Consider the following 16,664-nt stretch of genomic DNA (forward strand, 5'->3'; position numbering starts at 1 on the left):
AAAATGTCAAAACAATTGTATATAGCAAAGGAGTAATAGTGCACAAAAGATCTGACTTGTCATCTAAAGCCATAATCATGTCCTAATTTAAATTGCACTTTCCTCTTATCAGCCTCATCCTCTGTCGCTGCTTCAAAATAATTGTTCACACCAGTCACTCTCTCTCTCGCTCTTCCTCTGCCCCTTCCTGAAATTGCATGCTCTTCTTATGTCGTGGCAGGGTTGAAAGGTGAGAGTGCTCGACCTTCTCTGTATTGCCTGCGACTATTTATCGATGTGGGGTTTCGACCTGAGTCGTAGTAGCCCACCTATGGGTCTGTGTGACAACAGGAGTCATACGGGGAACTGAGAGGATAATATGTTCAGTGCCTGCAAACGATAGACTGTCTGAATTCTGCAGCAGTGACTTGTCTGTGAGGAGTTGAGCAAGTGTAACACAAGCTACAATTGACACTTCCACAGAGATGTTCATGGAGTAGCCTGCAGTGGGAAATTATTCCAGCTTATTGTAATCGTATCTTGAAAAGACCAGTAATGCTCGTGGAGAACAAAACCTGGTCCTATTGAGGCCGAAGAACCTAATTTCTGACCAATTGGTTATGTTTAGGGCAAAGGTTATTGTTATGCATTGACTGGTTCTGAACCTTTGCTTTGGCTGTCCAAATAATTGGGAGTCAATGCATGTGTTTTGAGAAGAGTAGCTGCGCAAACCTGTGTGTGTTTTATGCTCACCCATACAGCTTATGTTCATTAATTGCAAATCCCTATGGGTCAAAATTAAGATTTCTATGGATACAGATAATTATTTGACTAAAATAACTTTAACTTGATTTGTTTTTATTTTACTGTGCCTGCCACCCACATCAGAGCAGTGAGAGGATCGTGGGCTGTGAGCCAAAACTCAGTCAGAACATGTGCGGAGCCTCAGTTCTCCTCATGTGAGCCCTTTTTTGTTAAACGGAGCATAGATTAATTTTCTCCTTTTAAATCCTTAATTTAACCAAACATCTCCCTTCCTATACTTTGCTGTTATTTATGTATGTTATCACATATTGTTCTGCATTTCGTTTTTTTCTTTCCGGCTGAAAATAAAAACTGCAGAAATGACATTATGTGATAATATACTTGTCTTGTAACTTATCCTTGTTGTAAAAACTTTGAGAACAACAAATGAAATAACTTAAAGCGCCCATAGAACGGAGGTTCCGATTAACGCTGTTTTTTTTGGTGTGTATCTGCGTCATTACCTCATTACCTGGCCAATCACAACACAGTCTGTCTTCTGGGTGTGAGATTTATGTCTGAAATATCGCGGCTGAAGAACAGTGTCAGAAAAGAGCATTTCTATCGGCTCGTTTACAGCAACTAGGAGGTTTTTGACCATAAAAACAAGTTCATGTATGTAAGTAGACCTCCATAACTAACATATATGTGCAACATGACCACTCTATGTGAGCTTTAATTATGTTTACTACACAATGACTTGTCATGCACTCAAGAAGAGGCTGTTTTGTCCCTTGCATCTCCTCTGTCCCCTATTTCCTTTCACCCCCACCTACTGAGGCGGATGGTTGCACATTAAAAAAAAATTGGATTATTTTCTTTTTCGTGACCAGAAAGAAATTCCTTGAATTATTTGATTAGGTTTGAATTGACTGTTAAGCACGTTGTAACCTTTGTTAAGAACAGTGCTATCACAATACAGTTTATTTTGTTGTTGTTCAGTGACATGAGTTCGTAAAGCATGACTTCCTACTGTTTTTGAAGCTTTTGCAGAGAGAGTTGTACATGTTTACTACGAGTGCATGAATCATCCAAAAGAAACCTTTGCCTGAACATTTTTGCCTTGATGTTATTCACGTGAATTGAACTCTCTTTTACGTTCTTGGGCACAGTGAGCAGACAGGTGTAGAATTATTTATAGAACGGTAAAAGCAGCTGGTTTGCTCCGTGTCTGTACTGCTACTACTTCCGCTTCCCCAGTGTGACTTTCTATGTGTAGGATTGTGATAATCAATTAGGTGTGAGGTTTCTGCATTTGTATGTAGATATGAATATTAATTATCGCTGACATTTTATATGATGGTCAGAAAAAGGAGACTGGTGTGTTCATGTGTTTTTACAAGTTCATTATTGTTTGATATAAAGTGTCTGTGTCAGACATGACAAGTCATTAAATTACTTGTGGGTCAATTTTTGCTCTGTATTTGCAGAACTTGAATTGAATTGAAACAGCTTTCTTTTCTCCAACAGCAAAGTCCAGACGGAGGAAATGGAGTGTGTGAATTAGTGGAGAAATTGCAGTGATTATATGGAAAATATGACACAATTTAACCACACAGCTGTTTCTGCCTCGTGAAACCACGACTCAGAGTGATACATGGTATTTTGGAGCATTTATTTGCAACCAGGTCTCTTTACAATGTCCTCCATATTCACCACAATATATTTGTCCGTACAGTGGAGTGTGTGTGTGTGAGAGAGAGGCAGAGACGGAGAGAGCACGCTTTTGTCCTCATGTGTCTGTCAATAAATCCCCAACCTGCTTGTCACTGTGTCACTATGCCTCTCTCTGTTCCTGTCTCTGACCGCCACCTTGTCCAATTACAGCGTCTCCTCTAAGCTCCCCATTCAATTCCCACTTGTGCATCAATTTTATTTCCGTCCTGGATCCACCTTTGTTCTCCGCTCTCCTTTAATCCTCTCTGGGTCACACTCAATATTTTCTCTTTTTTCCCCTCCCTGTCACTCTGTGTCTGTGCCCTTTCCCCACTTTATTATATATTGAGTGTTTTTTCTTTTTTTTCCACACAGTGTTGATGTCAGTAAATGACCGGATTCCTCTTGATAAGGCTGCAGACAACAAGTGAAATCAATGCAGTATTCACTGTGTCTGAGTGTGTTTGAGTATTTATAGACTTTAAAAACTGGGAGTCTGCCATCGCTCTGTGCAAAACACACATTCTCTCTAACACCAGACTTTTTACAAGTTGTTGTTGTTGGTTTTTTTTCATCTTAATCGTGTGAGTCTTGGCAGAACTAAGAGATTCCATGTCTTGAATTGTATCCGTGCCTCAGACTACAGTGAAAGAAGGATAAGACATGGACAGATGGTTGGCGTAGGACGGTGTGTGTGTGTGTGTGTGTGTGTGTGTGTGTGTGTGTGTGTGTGTGTGTGTGTGTGTGTGTGTGTGTGTGTGTGTGTGTGTGTGTGTGTGTGTGTGTGTGTGTGTGTGTGTGTGTGTGTGTGTGTGTGTGTGTGTGTGTGTGTGTGTGTGTGTGTGTGTGTGTGTGTGTGAGTAGAAAGTCCCCCTTTCTACTCGTCAACCAGTAGAAAGGGGGACTTTGGCGTCGTTACACATTCACAAAGATGGAACTCATGTTGAATCGGGGACATTTTTCAGGTCCTCACTTTGTCATGCCTTAAATCAAAATCATGTCAAACATGCTCACGTGCATTTAAAAAAAAAAAATTTGTGTGTGTGTTTACACTTGTACTTGCTACCTCTTAAGGACATTTTCTGGCATAAACACTGACCTTGTCAGGACCAGCATGCCTCACAGAGACTAAAATCTGGTTCAAATGAGGCAGATTTACTAAGATATAATGAATGCTCTCACTTGCCAACATAAGTTGTTTTCCATTGTAATTTTAAAATGTTACCTTACACAAGATGCCCTTAAATGATCCTGTGCACTGGCAGGTTAAAGTGAACGCAACAGTCTAAGTTTTGATGATGAATCATTTTATATCTCATCCATAAACTCTACCTTCCACACCCCAAGTGATACACAAGTGATAATGCATTGTTGTTTTGCGATTTTAATTGTATTTTTGGTTTGGTTTGTCACTTTATGACCTGTTGTTAATGTAAAGAAGTTCAGCAAAATAAAACTTTGTTGTACATTAGGTTTAAGTTTCACCTCTCTGAAAACAAACAAATCAATAATTTCAATCGCCATAAAATGTGACATTTGAAAGGTGGGGCATTTGGCAGGGCCTGGGTGATTTGGCACTGGGTTCTCTTCCATTTCCTCTAAGTCCTAATTTTAAAATGCCAATTGTATATCATGAAAATGCATCTCCTTGAGAGATTTCCTCCCGGCAATTTCTCACTCCATCTCTTTTCATCTCACCATCAAATAGGATGGACAGTGATGGCGTGAACGAGGAGGAAAGTATAGCTCATTTGCTGTCTGGCAGGCAGAAGAAAGTATTTAATCATCATATGAAGATGGCCTTTTGACTGCAGGTGTGTGTTTGCTGAGTAATTGTTTCCTGGAAAACACATTTCTCTGCTCAGGGCTTCTTCCATTTTAATTTCCTTTTTTTTTTTTATATATCTTCCTCCATACATTTCTGACTTTAATTTATTTAGGATTCATATTTTTTCCTTCTTGTGTGTTTTTCCTCCAAAAACTTCTCACTTCATCTGCCTCACACAAAGTGAATGGTAGTTTTACAGCATATTATGATCATGATAATAGCACACATCTACTTATCTGTTGATTTGTTCCTTTCCTTGGTTCCTTGTCCGCTAACGTCTTGTGAGTGATACTCCATATGTTCTCTTTCTAGTCTCACTCACTATTATCCCTGAACAATACAGCCTTCTCTACTTCACCCACAGCATCACACTCTTTATCACCCACCCTCTGCTCGCTGTCTTGTTTGATGATGCTTTTGATGAAAGGGACGTTGGCAACAGAGTGACTTCCTCATTCCTTTGAATTCCCAAATACTGTTATCTGTTATGATGAAAAGTAAATATACAGCAGTCCAACACATTATACTATTTTTTTTACACTGATATGAATGACTGTGATTTAACAGAGGCCTTGTGTGCACTCACACAGAGAGATTTGATCGCAGTCAGTCATGGAGAAAATATACACAGCATGAAATTGTGTCATATTGGAGTTTCAGTTGGAAAAAAAAAAAGTTCCACTGATGTTTCGTCAGTAAAACATAATTAACTGTCAATTCTCCATTCATTCATTTTGTCATTCATGCTTTCATTAAATTTAACTTTTCAGGGTAGCTACAATCTCAACAAGAAAGTAAACATGCAAGTATAAAACTACAATAAAGCTCACATAGAGTGGTCCTGTTGCACTTATATGTTAGTTATGGAGGTCTACTTACATACATTAACTTGTTTTTATGGTCAAAAACCTCCTAGTTGCTGTATATGATCCGATAGAAATCTCTCCTTATTGACGTATGTGTCCTCAGCCGCGGTGTTTCAGACAGTTTCAAATCTCAAACCCAGAAGACAGACTGTGTTGTGATTGGCCAATACCCGGAAGTGACATGATTAGCACACCAGCTCTCAGAAGTGCAGCTCCGCCCTCTGGAACAGTGGATGCACTGCTACTCATTATCAAAACATTGTTTTAACAATGTTTAAAAATAGTTCCATCCCAAATCCCCGGCGTAGTGCCTTTTATGACTTTAACCCAGAGTCAGAAGACACTGTCTTCGCGGTTCAATGCTCGCAACCGGATGTGCCCGGACTAGTGCCCGGAGCAGGAGGATCTGCTATTCAGGAGAACCGCAGATCGGTTCTCAGGAAACGGCGTTAATTGGAACTTTCGATCTAGGTCTGCTTTAAGTCAAGGTCTTGAAAAACAGGTTTTCTGTTTTGAAAGTCTGGAAAATACATAGTTTTTGTTTTCTTTTACATCTAATTTTGTTGTTATGGCTGGTACTCTGTATACGTACCTCACTAAAGTCAAGGCATTGCAATTCTAGAGGGTGCCCCTCATCTGGTGCGGGCCTTTTTTTTCCGAGCATTGCCCCTGCTGACGCTCTTCTCCCTCTCCTGCATTGTGCGCCGTTGTAAGCGGACTCTCTGTATCCAACGCACAATGGATAATTTCTCTATGCGCAGTTATATCTCCACATCCATATATGACTCATAAATAATTATCCGAGATAAGGATCAAGTACAGTTGTGATGAAATACAGGGGATCCGAGTAGATAGACAGGCGTGTGCTGGCCGCAGTTTTTGCATGCGTCATCACAACATCGTTTCGGTGGTTACGATATGTGTCCAGCCATGGCAAAACCGGGAACAGGGATAGAATAGCAGCTTATTGACAATAAGCAGAAATGTCATGCATTTTAAACGTCTGACAGATCACCCACTAACATTTTCGTCCATTCTCGTCTCGTCAACGAAAACTCACGCAAGTCTCGCCATCTTTTAGTCAACAAAGAGCCATGTTTATCTTGTCACCATCTCGTTATCGTCATGAAAAAAAGTGCCGTTAACGAAATGATTTTTTTCGTCATCGTTGACGAAAACAACACTGAGCATGTCTTGAATAAACCTGCCGTAATAGACGTTTTTACAGCAGATATTTATTTAAATTAAATAGTAGGACAAATACAGGATTTACCAGTAACATTAATTATGATTCCACTCCAGTATTAACAGAGCTGTGTATTATTGTTCAAGTGTAAGGGTAGATCACGCTTAATACTTGACACATGTAGAGGATGTTTTTTGTTGTTGTTTTTTTTTACAACAAAAAACTGCATACATATTTTCTGGATGTGTTCCAGTAAAGTAAAATAGAAATAATTATCCTCTATTGTCGTTATAGCATTGCTAAAACAACAGATCTAATGGTGGCCTAAGACTTCTGCACAGTACTGTGTATATAAAATGGATTGAATCCAATGTCACATCATTAAGCTCCAATTCTGGATCTGATGTTGCGGTGGTGTAGAGGTGGGATTGGGGGATAGGAGATGCCATGAGCATGGAAGCCTGGATCAGTGCCCAGACTCAGAGCTAAATCCTAACGCTCATCCCTATTAGAATGAAGGAGCTAAGAGCTGCTCTGTGGATTTCCCAATGGCCAGAGAGAGAGGAGAGATGGAGTGACAATTAAATGTTTAAGTAAAAAGTTGGTGAAGGGCCAGAGCTCATGATTTAGGGGGATATAAATATATATTATTCACAAATGTCAAATAATATTCACCTGAAAAACCTCCATGTCCTTTCACTTTTTAATGCAACATACGCACCAGTAGCTGTTTCTACTAATTCCTGCACACTGGTCCTTTGAGAATGTTTGTTGCAGAATTATCGTTGTAATATTGTGTAGCAATTTGGACGTGCTTCCGCTGTGAGGATGAGTTTGTTTTGCCTCAGACGATTTCTTGACGTTTGTCTGTCCATCCCTGTATCATTCGCTCTGTCTTTGTGCTCTTATTTTCTCATATCTGTCTCATTAGCAGAGGTGCCCTTGTTGCCCATGGCAACTTGACGCCCTTCTGTGAGCCTGTATCTCAACAGGCATCCAATGAAAACACTGCAGGTGGATCGGGGAGCAGAATGGAGGACCATCCCTCTCTTTCACCCCACCCTCCTTTTCCTAATTTGTTCCCTCTCCACATGCTATTTCTCTCCCTTCCCTCCCTCTTGCCATCAATCTGCACAATTAGGTAGTGACATTGCCTCTCCTCTGGTGTGCCACATTTTTTTAATCATCAGGATCTGTAGGATTAGAGTTGCTGGGCTTTACCTGTTATCTCGTTCAAATTAGTGTGATATTGTCAAGCTGTCAGGTCAATATGCAGCACTAATAATCTGAGAGAAGCTATCTGTGGCTGCTTAAATGTGACACACACACACTCTCAGTAAACTCACAGTCATTTTTGTAGTCTTAGTCTTAGTCACAAGCAACATAATGGAAAGTCAGTGCAGCAGCAACCATACTGAAAATACCAAAGCAAGACAGCACTTTACGTGGGTCATATTTTAGTTCAAGTGTATTTATTTGGCTCATTGCAGGCAAGTTGCGGCCAAAAACAAAGTGAGACAGAGACATAGTAAATGCCACTTAATCATCCACATGGAAATGAGAGGAAATCCCATAGAATTATTTCTCACCTGATGGTCCATTTATTTATTTATCTATATATTCATTTATTTATTGGGGTCTTCTTATGAATGCTGAAATAAAGTACTATTATTTTTAATATATGTTACCCATAATAGTGGATTAAAATGGCAGGATAAAAACACATGAGTTGAAGACTTGTGCCTGACAAAAAGCACTCTAACCCTGACCACTCCAACCCTAACCCAAACCTGTGCTAATGTTGTGATATAGCTGCTTTAAAGAGGTTTTACTTCCTCAAAAATGTTTATATAAAATATCAGAAACACCTTTTGATCAAATACAGGCACCTTAGTCAACCTAAAAGTTTATAAAGTGCACATTTGCATTTATTGCTGGATGATTGCATGGCGTTACATCATAATGCAATATTCAGCACTCATAATTTCTATATATTTTTACCACCATTGAGTGTACACACTGTGTTTAGAAACAACAAACGTGTGTGTGCGTGCGTGCGTGCGTGCGTGTGTCACGGCTGACATAATATTAATCAAAGTAAAAGTATAGCACTGGCAGTGACACACACACACACACACTGAATGATTAACCAGGTCACAGTTTTTAGTTTTTTGTTATTATGTAAATTAAATGTTTACTTGTTTATCCTCTTCACTTGATCTCACATCCTTCCAATCATTAAGAAAGCACATACAGCATAACACTGAAATGTCAGTTGTTTGAATAAGTAGAACATCTCTCCACTTCATTTATTTGCGTCATAGATGCCAGCGCACACGCACACACGCACGCACACACACACACACACACACACTGTGATATCTGTCGACCAGCCAAGCACTGACTTCTCTTTACACAGCTGCTCGCTGCATAACACACATTTCATCTGCATCATCCTGTGATCACTGATGTTTTCATACTGTGGTCATTTTCTGAAAATGTCATGGTCATCTTTAGTTCTCTGCGTGTACATGCGTGTTTTTGGCCAAGGGATTTTTTACAGATGTTGAATCTTGCAGTGGATGGACACATTTGGAGCCACATCACAGTCATTACAATTGATCTGTGTGAACAATGAGAGGAGCAGTAAACGGACGCACTTGTGAATCTTCTTACATTGATGAGGGAAGGGGAAGTATTCTCATGACGTTTTTGCAAGAGCTGTGTAGTACAAAGCAAAGCTGGAGAGACTCGAAACACGTGACTTGACTTGAGTCTGACTTAAGTTGCAAATTTGAAACTAGGATTTGAGTAAAATGACTCGAAATGACTTGACTTGTGAAATATTTAGCATTTTCTCAAATATTGAGGGGTTAGCGTTACAAAGCAACTGAGCGACACCAACACCACTATGTGAAATCCCATTTGACACTTCCAGCACTAGTTAATGTCTTTGCGGGTCAAAAGCTGGTTATGATCAGTGCACAGAATGCAGTTTTTAAAATTCATTTCCATGTTTTAATGTCAGTATTATTATATTCAGTTGTATGGGGTAATACAATGTTTTGTTTTAAGCATTTTTAAATGTGCAATATCTGGGAAATCATCTTCTATATTCATACGCCCTGATTTGGAACTTGATTGGTTCCTGCAAGAATGTCTTCGGACTTGCTTGAGACTTGAAGGTTAAAGCGGAACTAGACCGGAAGTTCCTATTATCGCTGTTTTTTTGTTGTGTATTGCGTCATTACCTTGTTTATGAAGCCCTGACGGTTCTAAACAAACAGTTCAGCCATTGCTGAGAACGTTGTGTTTTATTGTAATCTCGGGGCTCAACGAGATCACTGAAAATCCCGTAATAGTTACGTAAGCAGCGGTTCTCCTGAACAACCGATCGTCCTGCACCGGGCGGTAGTCCGGGCACATCCGGTATACGTACATTGAACCGCAGAAGAAGAATAACGTCTGTTGTGGAGGTGTTTCACGAGCAACAGTGTCTTCTGACTCTGGGTCTGACTCCGGTTTAAAGTCATAAAAGGGACTGCGGCGGGGAGTCGTGAAGAAGCTATTTTTAAACACTGTTCAAACAATGTTTTGATAATGAGGAGCAGTGCATCCGCCGTTCCAGAGGGGGGCGCTGCGCTTCTGAGAACGGATGTGCTGGATAATACTGGCCAATCACAAGACTCTGTCTTCTGGGGGTGAAAGTTCACTCTGAAATCTCGCAGCAGAAAAACACTGTCAGAAAAGAGGATTTCTATCGGCTAGTTCACAGCAACTAGGAGGTTTTTGACCATAAAAACAAGTTAATATATGTAAGTAGACCTCTATAACTAACATTTATGTGCAACAGGACCACTCTATGTGACCTTTAAGACTTGCATGTGTGTGACTTACCCCCATCTCTGGTACTAAGCCCTTCAATATGACTTTAGATGCAAGTTACGTTAAGGCTCACTTTATTATTTATTTAGAGGGGGAAACAACATATATGTTATCAGAACACCCTCCTCTCTCTCACAGACACACACACACACACACAGAGGTACATAAAGAGAGCGCTTCCTTCTTCTGAGCTCCAAACTAAAGACAAAGCCCCTGTCAAGTGGGATTTAGCAGCGACATGGACAGACTTGGCTGGAGCTGTGAGTGACATCATTTGGAAGCGGCAGACGTGTGTGTGTCTGTGTCAGTGTGTGTGTGTGTGTGTGTGTGTGTGTGCGTGAGAGCCTGTGAGTCTTCAACATGAGATAAGCCTGATAGATGTTGTTACACTTGTCTGGAAGGTTTGTAATCATAATCACGACTGAGAGGAGAGATACATGGCAGCAGAGAAGGAGAGAGGGAGACACTCTGCACTTAGCGACTCATGCAAAAGACAAACACCAATGCAATGTCATTCTCGTCAGAGATCAGACGTGATGCTCTGCTCGGGACATCGTACGCATGCTGCGATTTGTGTCATCGACTACGTTTAAATGCAGATTACACACGGGAGTTACGGACTGTATAATGTGTAGCTTGTTTATTTAAATTGTCCATGTTTTTATATCTATATAAAATCAAAATGATCTTCTTTTTTTTTCTCTTCTTCATGTGAGACTGGTGTGGCCGGCGCCATAGCGCCCACTATGGACGGGCCACCACTGGAACCTAGATGCTACCTTGCATAATGTATTTGGGTAAAAACATTCCAGATATTGTTGTTCTTTCTTCCTATTTTGGTGGGAACAAAATGTTCCCATAGAACTTTCTGAATTTGAATCCCACACTAAATTCCATAATGAATGAATCGAATTAATTCAATCGGTTTTTTTTTTAGTGAACGAACCAACTTGCATCTCTCAGTCCATTGTTTGTTTGTGCCTTCTTATTAGGCGTCACTTTGTCTCTAATATGCAATTCCACTGTGGCCTAATATTGCAACAGTCTAACAATTAATCTTCCACTGAACTCTTCTGTTATGATGACAAAATCAACACATTCCAAACCAGGACTGCAGCTGTATGGTGTTAAATTATTGGTTTTGTTTTCCCCAAAGAACAATCTTTATATAGCTCCCCTTCTAGGGAAACAATTTAGTAAACTTTGGCTGATTAGAAAATAATTTTTGGTACCAATTTTATTTTCAAATTCTCCTTCTGTTGTTTTTTTGATGATGGCTCCTCTCCAGCCACATGTGTATTTGATTATTGATTGATAGAATGATTGAATGACGGACAGGAATAATCCACCTGCATTCACAAAGGACACCAGGACAATATGATTAAAAAAATATATTGATTATCATTACTGTTTCACAATTAAAGCACTCACCAATCCTGAGGGAGTCACTAAAAATACAATAAATCAAATGGACTTAGACTGAAAGGTTTTTGCGTGTGTGTGTTTGTGAATGGATAAAATATACAATTTGTTCTTTTTGAGTAAAGGAGAAAAACGTGAAGGCACAGTGGTCCACAGATGCACTAGAAGTGAAATGCTGAGGTTTAGTATAAAGACTCCCACACACAGAGAAAATTAAAGTCCAACAGTGTCAAGCTCCTCGGTACGTGTGGCACAGATTCTTGGTTGAGAGGATCTCAGGTTTAAGTTAGAACATACTGTAGGTTGTCTCTATAGAGCTCCAGACATCACTTGACTCCAGGCCCGATTTCAAGCCGTCAGAGTTCACTTCCGCACTTTAAATCCACAGAGATCAAATGAAAAATCGCAGAACTTGACAGAATGAACATAACTGAGCCTTATAATGACCCGACATTAATCTCGCCCTGCAGTATCCCGACATCTTTAACTTTCTGATAAACGTGAAATTTAGACTTGAGTAAAATGACTTGATATGGCTTATGGGATATTTACATTGACTCAAACATCCAGGGGTTGTTTTTGAAACGTGGAAATCATTAGGTGTCTGCTTTTTGCGGCCGTGCATACAAACCTGGCAACGCGCTACTTGAAATTCCATTTGACACTTCCCACAAAGGAAGGTAAGACAGGAATTCAGTTGGTTGCTATTTTAATCTAACACTAGATAACTTCTTGGTGTGATTTTTTTTTTTTTAAGACTATTTGAAATTCTTTTCCACAGCTTATTGATACGATGTGGCACAGATTCTATGTTGAGAGGATTACAGAAGTTGATAGTTTTAGTGATAACATAGTTATCGTAGTCTCTCTCTCTATCGTAGCCGATTTTAAAGGAGTCATATTATATCCTATTTCTCCAAGTTGACCTAGTTCCCTGGTGTCCTAATGAACATGCTTTGGTCAAAATACCATAAGGATGAAGCACCACAGCAGTTCAATCACCTGCCAAAACAGTCCTGTTCAGACGATCTGTTTAGTAGTATCTCTTTAGGTCCACCTTAAAAAAAGTAAAACGAAACTTAAGGGACAGGAAATGACATCAGCCACACAGGCTCCTGGAAGCTAACAGCAGTTAGCATTTGGAAAAGCGATCATTTGCAGGCTCTAGCAGGCACATTGTCGTCATATATAACATGTATCCACTGGACAGATAACTCCTCTGAGGCTGGAAGTGTGTGTAGAACTCTGTGCTGCACTGTGGAGCCAAGAATAGAACTTTTTGCGGACTTTGCGGACTTCTGGTTTTTGGATACCGCTGCCCTCGCCAGCATTCTCGCATTGTTTTACAGACAAAGTTGCGCTCCACGAGACAATTCCAGGAATTTAGCCTATTGTGACGTCCCAGTGAGTCAAGTCAACATCGCATGTTCTCGTGTACTTAGACTGAGGAGGACCACAAAAACATGAGTGAGTCATTTTTTTTTTGACATTTTGCCGACTGATAAAAAGTTGATTTTGCATAATATGTCCCCTTTAAGCCGGCAGAATTCACTTCCGCACTTTAAATCCACAGAGATCAAGCACAATATTGCAGAACTTTTCGCTAGTGTGGAAACAGCCGAAGCCGAAGCAAAACATTATTCCAGACGTTCAGTATCCTGACATCTTCGACTTTCTGATTAACTTGCCCTTGTCTCACTCTGGCAAATGCCAGGACAAGAAATTAAAGCTAGATTGGATTGGATTCACGACCTGATATGAAGTGATCACTGCACTGAAGTGGAATCCAAAGCCTTTTGAGTGGTTTTTACTTGCTTCAAGTGTGTTTTATGGCATCTCTAGGGATCTTTGGTGATCTAGTATAATTCTCTGTGACTGTTTTTGGGATCCCGTTGCACAACAGCTCACCATCTTCACTTTTCATGAATGCAGACGGTGAAGAGACGAGTTGCCTGACATATTACTTGGTATATAATTTATATTTCCTGCTGAGAGCATTGTTTTTGGATTCTGTCAGTATGTTTCTTCCACCCAGTACATCCTACTCATTACTCTGATTTCAATTAGCTTTAGATCAAATATTTATGCGCCGCCCTGCTGTTATGATTGATGTCGAAACAAAGTGCTTCTACAGGGAACACAGCTCATAATATTGTCTTTGTAAATGCAATTAATACCAGGCAGGTTTATCACGGGAGGCACAAGCTGGTCTCCTATACACTTTGTCATATTTGTGTGTTTTTCTTTTTTGTGAGTCTGTGTTGTGCCATATGCGCCATATGGTCGGGATTGATTTTTAACAACACAACATTTTGTCAGTCATCCTGTGAACCAGTCTATTGAAACAAACGGTTCTGCTGTCATATTGGGTGAAGCCAGGAGGAACACGTCTCTGACCCATTTCTTTGCCACAGACTATTAGTTTAAGTAAGTGGGGCATATGGTGTTGGTTGTAGGGTGCTTTTATTTATTTATTTATTTCTTCTTTTAGTTGGGCTGGGAAATGGGAGGTTGAGTTAAATAGTTTTTGTTTCAAGCCAACCACGATTCTTTCCCATTTCTTCTCCAATGAAAGAGCCAGTTACTGTGTTTGCTTTTTTAACCCTAACTGTGAAGTTATGGTGTCCACAAATATTTAAAGCCAAGGTAAATCCTTCAACATCTAAGCCTTAAAATGTCCATCTGGACTTTTCTTTGCTTATTTTAACCATAAAAGGACCAGGAAATGTCCTGTGAATGGGAATTGCCCATTTTTTCAGAATAACTTTCAACAATTTACTGCAATGTAATAAAATACTGTATTAACAATTTAAAATGAAGAAAAACAAACACTGTAGTTGTACAAGAACACCAGATTGTGTGTGTTAATGTTGAAATTTGAACAGTATAACACAAACATTAAGACAAAAACTCAATCAAATGTTTTTTTATATATTATTTAAAATAACATTTGTTTGATTTTTTTGTCTTAATGTCCAAAAAAAGGGCAAAAATAGAAACTATGTACAGGCGTTTTTCCAACTCTCCCCTCTCTGGCGACAAAGATGCTGATTCCCCCGGCTTCCTGCAACAGCACGATTGAAATTACTATAATCATCGCACGTTGGCTTTGACTTACGACTTCTCAGCGTTTCAGAAATGTGTCATCTGCGATGTGCTCTGTGTTAAATGGTTAAAATAAATTAAAAAAACAACAAAAGTGCGCAGAAAAGTTTGCTTCCATGTTACCTTCCCTCCCTCAACCTCCATTATTAAGGTATTCAGGCTGGTTTTAAGGGTTGAAAAATGCCATCTTGCCTCAGCTTTACTTGACCTATATTAACCGCCCCTTGTTGAGCTTAGGCGTCCATGGTACCAGCACGTGGTGGTCTAAGCTGACCTCTATCATAGAGCACAGGAGGGATTCAGCAGGAGAACAGACCAGAGCCCATTCTTGCTGTCTAAGTCTTTACACTTAATCCCCCAGAGAGGTTGTTTGCGAGCGATATCACTACAAGAGTATAGCAGAAACCCCCCCCCCCCCCTGTTGAGAGAACTTTGATTCCTGTGCTTCACTGCACACTTCCTTTCCCTCGATTTCTTCTGCTTCATCTTCAACTTAAACTCCTCAAATGCAAACACTCTCACGTTCCACATCTCAATTAAATGCCCTCACACCTTTGCACTTTATGCCACGTATTCTCCATGCCTGTCTCGTTGGCTCTTGGAGCAAAAAAAAAAAAAAAACCCACACTCAGTCAGCACTTCTCCATTTCACTCTGGTGCATGTTCGACCTAAGACGTGAGTGATTTATTTCCTCCGTCCGGCTCTGAATCAGTCATCCTCCTCTTCCATTCTACTCTGTTGAACTGAGTCAAACAAAACTCTTTAAAAAGTCAGAACACACAGGGCTAGTATTGGGACAATATATGACTTAGTCATGCATCACAGCGGCTGGAAGGTCAGGGTTCAGTCCCAGCCGCTACTCCCTGGGCAAGACACTCCTCAGTTTCCTCCTGGTGTGCTGTGCCAGTGGCATTTGAATGTGTGTGATTTAAAAAGCACTGCATTACTGTGAGTGTGCATAAGTGGATAAAACTATAGTATAAATCAATTTAAGTGGAGAAAAGTACTATTTAAATACAGGTCAAGTAGAGCTCATCACTGGGATAATCATGAATGAGGAAAATCAATAATATTTCATGTTAATGCCTTGATCAGCAAATACGGTAATGATTTATTGTGAAGCTCCATGAAGGAGGTCTGCGTGTTTCCAGTCACTCCAGGATCTTATATGATGTGTAATCATACTTTAGATTCTTGTTTTACACTCTATCTGTATTCTATTTTAGAAGCATGTAAAGTGGTTTCAGTATGTACATTTTTAGTCTCATTTTAAAGGCATTCATATTATTATACATACTATTTTTTATCTGAAAATGACAGTATTTCAAACATATTCCAGTGTATATATATATTATATAAAATCTGTTCTTTAAAAAGCAGCATCACAAAGGCAATAACGATGGAAAACAAATAGGAAAACACATCTTAAAGGGGAAATAAGTAGTTTATAGTGCCATCTAGAGGAGAGGCTGAAATTTACAACAAAGACCTGCTGCTCTGCTCACCCCCTCCCTTCCCTGAGCGCTACGGTATCCGCAGCCGGTCAAATGTCGTCCTCGTTGTCTTTCTCCGTGTCAGCAGATGAGGTTCGTGAGGTGAGGGAGAGGGCGAGCTACCGCGGCCATAGCAGACGAAGCGGAGAGAGAGGAGGCGGGACTTCCGCTACAAGTAAAGAGACGCTTGTTTTGTTCTCCCGCGTTTGTCCTTACAGGCTCCGGTAGAAACATGGCGTCTCGCTGCTAACAGTGGCTATCCAACCGCGGTCCGCGGTCATGTTATTTTACATGACTTTTTGAAACACTACGAAAATGAAACAAAAACTATTATACAGCGACTAGACAATGCAGGAGCACATAATATGTATAAAAAAGTGGATTTTGGGTTATATAAACCCATAAATACTACACATTGTACCTTTAAGAGTTGAATGTT

Source organism: Microchirus variegatus (genome assembly GCF_963457635.1).
Source record: "Microchirus variegatus genome assembly, chromosome: 4".
NCBI classification, from domain to species: domain Eukaryota; kingdom Metazoa; phylum Chordata; class Actinopteri; order Pleuronectiformes; family Soleidae; genus Microchirus; species Microchirus variegatus.